Source organism: Sapajus apella, unplaced genomic scaffold, assembly GCF_009761245.1.
Source record: "Sapajus apella isolate SASKATOON/1434 unplaced genomic scaffold, GSC_monkey_1.0 scaffold23, whole genome shotgun sequence".
Taxonomy (NCBI): Eukaryota; Metazoa; Chordata; class Mammalia; order Primates; family Cebidae; genus Sapajus; species Sapajus apella.
The window spans coordinates 24,686,601-24,694,178 of NW_022436963.1; positions in this window are offsets into that span (position 1 = coordinate 24,686,601).

The window sequence follows — 7,578 nt, forward strand, 5'->3', positions numbered from 1 at the left end:
CCAAGAAATGACAAGTGACTAAGTCCTGGTGACATGTATGATCTCCTGAATCTATCTGTGCCTGAAGGCATATGGACTCTTGGTCTTATACTGTTTGAACAGTCATTACTTTTTTTGCCTTAATATAATTTGAATGGGGTTTCTGTCATGAGTGACCAAAAGAGTTGCTTAAAATAAGGCCTGTGTAACTCTATTCAGTGGTTTCCAACATGTGGGGCATGGAGAGACTTAGAACAGTTCGGGTTCACTAGGCTCCTTTCTTTAGTTTCTCTATATTGCCTCATTCATTTATATGACTTTAAATACCTTTTGTGCTTTGATGACTCGAAAGTTTGCATGTGCTTTCCAGATCTTTCCTCAGTGCTTCAGTCAAAATTATTTCCTGATGTGTTCATCAGGTATATTAGTCAGGATTCTCCAGAGAAACAGAACCAAGGGAGATCTCTCTTTCTGTATATAGATGCATAAAATGGGATTTATTATGGGAATTGACTCATGCAATTATGGAGGCCAAGAAGTCCCAGGATATGCCATCTGCAAGTGGAGACCCAGGGAAGTCAGTGGCATAACTCTTGGTCTGAGGCCAAAAGCCTGAATACTGGGGGCCACTACAGTATGTCTCAGAATCTGAAGGCTTGAGAACTTGGGGCTCTGATGCTCAAGGGCAGGAGAAGATGTTGCCTCAGGTCCAGAAGAAAGAGAAAATTTGTCCTTCCTCTGCCTTTGTGTTCTCTCTGGTCCCTTGATGGATTAATTGGATGATGCTGGCCTACTTTGATCAGGATAGATCTGTTTTACTTGGCCTACTGATTCAAATGCTCACCTCTTCCAGGCCCACCTCACAGATACACCCAGAAATAGTGTTTACCAGCTATCTCGGCATCCCTTAGCCCAGCCAAGTTGGCACCTAAAATTAACTATCACAGAAGGATACTCAGAAACATCTTCAATGTTACATTTTCAGAACTTAACTCTTGATTTCTCCCCCACAGACATTTTCTTTCCTTGCTCTCATGTAAGAGCCATTGCTGTCTATTATTCAACTGTTCAAGCCAGAAACTGGAGACAGCTTTGACAGCTCCCTCTCCTTCACCTCCAGCATTCAAGACATTCAGAGCATCTTGTCTGTTCTATCTCAGGAATGCATCTCAACTTCACAGACTTCCCTACTGCCTTCTGCCTTCACCCTAGTTGAAGGATTGCCAACAGTCTCCAGGATTACTAGAGTAGTCTACATCTATTTTCTAATCCATTTACTTCCAACCCATTTTCTACATTACAGCCATTATAACACTTTGCTTTGCATTGGACATAGAATTATCTCCTCATGGTGATCTAAAACGTTCTTCATGCTCTGACTTTATTGGCATCTCTATTGTGATTTTGTACCAACTCCTTTATGTATATCCACTTCCCTGAGGTTTTTCTTGGTTTCTAGTATATATGCGAGCCACTCGAAGGTAAGTTTCTGGTGTGCTACCTCTACTTAACGTGCTTGTCCCTCTTTTCCAGTTCTTCACATGATTCTCACCTTCCTGACTTTCAGTTCCCAGTTTACAGAGACCAACCCTAGGCACAGGTTATTCTTCATCTCAACACCTCATTTATTTCCTTTGCACACTTCCACATTTTACACTCCTTACTTATTGGTTTACTTATTTACTGTTTGTCTCACCACTCAACCAAACTCCATGAGGGCACATGGTGAGCATCTGATAAGTAGAACTGAATGAAAAGGAGATCTTTGAATCCATGTGCAGACAAGGCATTTTCCACAGACAGAATAAATAACATGTGTTGCACACACATGGGCTCTTTGTCAAATGTTTGCAGATGCTGTTGGGTGTACCAAAGCACAGGTTCATTTACGATGTTAATGAGTAAATATTGGCTTTTCATCTTTAGGTATTTTCTTAATCCAGGTTTTGTTTTGCTTTTTTAAATGAGATTTCCCCCAGTTCCACCTCCTGACCACTAGACCCTGGTAATTTGTATGAGCTGTTTCTCAAGTTCTATTCCCATTTCTTTTAATGGTCAAAACTTGGTCCTCCTTAAGCCTTTCAAATTAAGACAGTCTCATTTTGAGTTTGTCAAAAATAAAAGAGATGTGTCCCCAGGAAATAAAAAGATATCAATTTAGTGAAAAGATATAACAGACAATAAAGCTGAGTGGAAGCTACAGATTGTTTTAGCACTAACTCCACTAATTACACCACTCCTCACCGCCTTTGGTGGTTTGTGTGCCTCATTCAAAGATGAGCAGTAAGAAAAGAATCAACATGTAATATAAACATAAAAAGCGGAAAATAAGAAAAATAATTGTGATGGTTAATACTGAGTGTCAACTTGATTGAGGTGTGCAAAGTATTGATCCTGGGTGTGTATGTAAGGGTGTTGTCAAAGGAGATTAACATATGAGTCAGTGGGCTGGGAAAGGCAGATCCACCCTTAATCTGAGTGGGCACCATCTAATCAGCTCCTAAAGCAGGCAGAAAAACATGAAACCATCTAATCAGCTCATAAAACAGAGAGAAAAATGTGAAAAGACTAATCTGGCCTAGGCTCCCAGTCTACATTATTCTTTCATGCTGGATGCTTCCTGCCCTCGAACACTGGACTCCAAATTCTTCAGTTTTGGGACTCAGACTGTCTCTCCTTGCTGCTCAGCTTGTAGACAGCCTATTGTGGGACCTTGTGATTGTGTGAGTTATTATTTAATGAACTCCCCTTTATATATATCTATCCTAATAGTTCTGTCCATCTAGAGAACCCTAATACAACAATATAAGCAGAAATAACTAAACATGTTATCTCTCTGTCTCTCATTCTCTCTATATATGAAAACCAAGAAGAAATACAGAAAATATGACAGAAACAATCTCGAAGGAATTACATACAACATAGTGTCATTAAGAAACAAAGATTCAAAAAAGAGACTATAAGACAACAGAGGGAGATAAAAAGTAATTTGGCATATTTGGGGAAACAAATGAGAAAGAAAAAAGCAGTACATAGTGAAAATCCATATTAAGTGGAACAAAAAAGACATTATAACTCCAAGCTAGTGCAAGTCTTGAAGAAATTATGCAAAATGAAATGTGCATAATAAAGAAATAGAAATCGTTGTAGAAAAGTCAATAGATATAGAATAAAGACAAAGGAGATTCCACATACACATAACTGGGTTACTGAAGTGGAGTAACAACAAATGCAGTGGAATATATTTAAAGATAAAGTAGAAGAAACTTTCTTAAAATACACACTTTAATTTGGAGACCAAAGGTCACATCAGTTTCTTAGAAAAATAACACATTGCAATGAACAAAAGATATATTCTGGGACAGTTTAACATTATTTAGACTTTTGTTTGTTTGTTTGTTTGTTGTTTTGGGGACAGGTATTGCACTGCTGTCCAGGCTGCAGTGCAGTAACACAGTCATAATTCACTGCAACATCAGATTCCTGGGCTCAAGTGATCCTCCCACTTCAGCCTCTGGAGTGGTAAACCACAGGTGTGCACCACCATGCCTGGCTAATTTTTAAAAAGTTTTTGTAGAGACAGGATCCTCCTGTGTTGCTTAGGCTGGTCCCAAATTCCTGGGTTTGAGTGATCCTCCTGCTTTGGCCTCCAAAAGTGCTGGGATTAAGGCAGAGCCACCACACCTGGCCTATTTGATGTTTTTTTAAAACAAGAAGAATGGGGCATTCGGGGCAGAAAATCAAATAACGTGCAAGTTGGCAAGATGTTTCCATTGGGATGCTTTTGGCTGTAAGGAACAGAAAGGCTTACTCAAATTGGCTTGCAGTCTTGCTACTCCAAGTGTGATCCTTTAGCAGCAGCCTTGGCCTTACCTGAGCGCTTGTTAGAAAAGCAGAATCTAGCAGTGAGTCTGTCTCCTTCCCAAAGGCTCCAGTGGGGTCAGCCAGGAGCTGAACTTGGCCTTCTGCCTTGTGGGCTCATCCTTACTTGCCAGTCACAGAGGCATCGTTAACACTCAGACATGCCACCACTGGGACCGCCTCAGCCCTCAGAACCCGCCTGCTCCACCAACCCCTGCAGGTGGGTCTTGGAAGAGCCAGGGCTAAAGGCTTCAGGAACTCCAAACGGAACACCCGTCTTGCCCTTGAACAGCTATGCCAGGTTCGCCATGTTCCCTGGCTCCCCTCCAAACATCTCCCTTGCTCGGAAGGCATCTCCCACCTTGATTGGGACCATGGCTACAGTGGCTCTCCTGAAACTGTGGACCTGGCCAGGCATCCACCGTCCTTCATGTAGCTTTGTTGGTGCCACTGCTGCTGCCACAGACTGAATGACAGTCCCACCAGCAGGGGAGATGGCTGAAGAGGTTCTCCATAACGATAGAGGATGACGTAGTGAAGGCTCTGAATGTGGAAGCAGATGGCACAGGCCTCACCGGCAGCCTGGCACTCAACATCATCTCACAGCTCAGGCCCCAGGTCCAGCTACACTCCTTCTACCCTTTCCTACCTCATCTGCCTAGCCCTGGGAAGAGGGCTCCTGGGACCCCCTAAATGGAACCTTGGCCAAATTTCTGCAATAAATACTTGTGGTTCAAAAAGAAGAAGAAAGAGAGAGAGAGAGAGAGAGAGAGAGAGAAAGAAAGGATGGGGGAGGGGAGAAATACGGAATCTGAGGCCTTATCTTAGATCTATTGAATCAAAATCTGCATTTTTACAAGAATCTTGTCAAATCCCTGGTGATTCAGATGCACATTAAAGTGTGAGAAATGCTGGCTTAAATGATAGAGGGTTTATTTTTAAACGTTGTTCTCAACCTTAGCTGCACATTAGACTCTCCTGGTAGCTTCGAAGAATTTTGCCACTGAGGCTGCACCCCTTATTGATTAAATGAGAAACTCTGAGATTCAGGCTACATTTCATTTTTATTTTTTAGCAGTTCAGACAATTCCAGTGTGAAGCTATAGTTGAGAACTTCTGCATTAAAAGTCTAGAAGTAAGTGGGATCTCAGGGTTGGCTGAGTCACAGCTCGATAGCATTGTAATGAGTCCATACTCTTTCCATCTTTCTGCTTTGCCATCTTCAGGACTGGATTTAATTTATAATATACCTTCCTTCTTTCGCCTTCGTTTCCATCCCTCCCACCTCCTGCTTCTTTCATTTACTTTGTTTTTCCTGCCTCTCTGCTTTCCTGCCTTCCTTTTCTTCTTATGCACAAAGAAATATTGAACAAAATTGTCATATAGTATTAAAAAATGTTATTTCTGGGTATTCTGAGCACTTTTGGGGAGGTATAATGTTATAATTTTATATAACCATATTACTTTTTTTTTTTTTTTTGAGACAGTCTTGTTCCGTCGCCAGGTGCCAGGATGGAGTGCAGTGGCACGATCTTGGCTCACTGCAACCTCCACCTCCCGGGTTCAAGCAATTCTCCTGCCTCAGCCTCCCGAGTAGCTGGGATTACAGGCGCGTGCCACCACGCCCAGCTAATTTTTGTATTTTTAGTAGAGACGGGGTTTCACTATGTTGGCCAGGATGGTCTCGATCTCTTGACCTTGTGATCCACCCACCTCGGCCTCCCAAAGTGCTAGGATTACAGGTGTGAGCCACCGCGCCCAGCCCATATTACTTTTTACATATCTCAAAATTATTACTTTTTAAAAATGTAGGCTGCGTCCCCATAACGAAAAATATTGAGAACCACTCTCTTAGTCCAACACCCTCATCTTACAGGTGAAGAAACTGAGGCCCTAGAGTGTATCATTAAGTCCAGCACTGAGGGAAGGGAAGAGGGTAAAGAGTCCTTGTACAGCTTTATGTGGTCCAGAGCCACCAACAATAGCCACTGTGTAGCTGCGTCTCCTGCACCTTCACCAAGTGATTCCTGCATAAAATTCTTCTAAGCATTGAGAGTCCACTGAGAATAGGAGTGGGAGGAACTAGAGCAGGATTCAGCCAAATAATTGGGGTGCTAGCGGCGCAGCGATCACCGAGAAGAAAAAGAGAGACTTCCTATTAAGGGCATCTTCAATTTGTAACAGTTATCAAGACAAAAACCATGTAACTGAACTCACAAGTGACAGAGAGGACATTTGCTTTCCAGACCATGCAAAGGTGTGTAAGTGTGGTTACCTCTCTAAGAGGTGACATTGGAGTAGAGACTTGAATGAGGGTAAGAAGTGAAATTTAAGATACAGCTCAGCCAAATTATACCAAAGGGCTCAGAGTTTTTACTTGTTGATTTGTTTGTTTGTATATTTTCATGGTGGAAAGGAATGCAAGCTTCTCTTTTAGAGAATGAACAGAATCACTTCTTATATTCACAGTTTACATCACTGATTTTGTGCTTTTTCAACATTATTTTTTTATGTTTCAAATAATTGCAATTGTTTTTTCTATGGAGTTGGGAACATGTGAATGGCCCCATGAACTACTCTGACAGTATATTTTTAGTCGCCCCGAATATATTGTTATTATCTAAAACTACACCGCCCAAAACGGTGGCCAGAAACCACATTTGGCTATTAAGCACTCAAAATGTGTCTAGTCTGAAATTAGATATGTTGTCAAATGTAAAATACACTCTGTAGTTTGAAGACTTAGTGTGAAAAAAGAATAAAGTATCTCATCAATAATTTCTTTTATATTGATTACATATAAAAATCATCTTTAAAATATACTAGGTTAAAGAAAATATACTATTAAAATGAATTTTATCTATTTTTGCTTTTTAAGAAATGACTACCAGAAAAATGTATCTTATATATGTGGCTTGCATTATATCTCTATTGAACAGTGCAGTGCTTTCCAAAGCTCAGGTCACTTTCCAATGGCAAATAGGCAACAACCAGTATTTTAGAAGGTGTGAGAGTTACTGTTCACCCTTCAGGGCCTAATTTGTTACCACAGTGATTGAGGTAAAGGCAGGAGCACTGCTAACAGTAATAATATGAATGCTCATTAGTGTGAACTATTACTACTGCAACCACTCTAATGCTACAATTTTTGCTCCTATTACAGCCACTACTAAAACCAAAACTCTCATTTTCAGAGTTCCAGATGTTGAGGCAAGCTCTTACTTACAAACATTATTTCTGATCCTTTGCAAGCAGACTAGGAATGTGTTATGGTCTAGATGTTCATGTTTCTACCCAAGTTCCTATGTTGTAATCCTAATCCCCAAAGTGATGGTACTAGGAGGTGGGGCCTTTGGGAGTGAGTTGATTATGAAGATGGAGCCCTCATGAATGGAATTAGTGCCCTTATAAAAGAGACCTTGGAGAGCTAGCTAGTTCCTTCCATCATGTGGGAATTCAGGAGAAGTTGCCATTTATGAACTAGAAAGTGGGCTTTCACCAGACACTGAATCTACCAGCGTCTTGATTTTGCACTTTCCAGTCTCCAGAATTGTGAGAAATAAATCTTTGTTGTTGATAAGCTGCACAGTCAATGGTATTTTGCTATTGCTGCCTGAAGAGATTAAGACAATATGCATTTGTTTTTCTCACCATTAACAAAGGAAGAAACAGAGGATCAGAGAGACAAGTTACTTGCTGTAGATCACACGGGAACTAAATGACAAAACAGGAAATCAA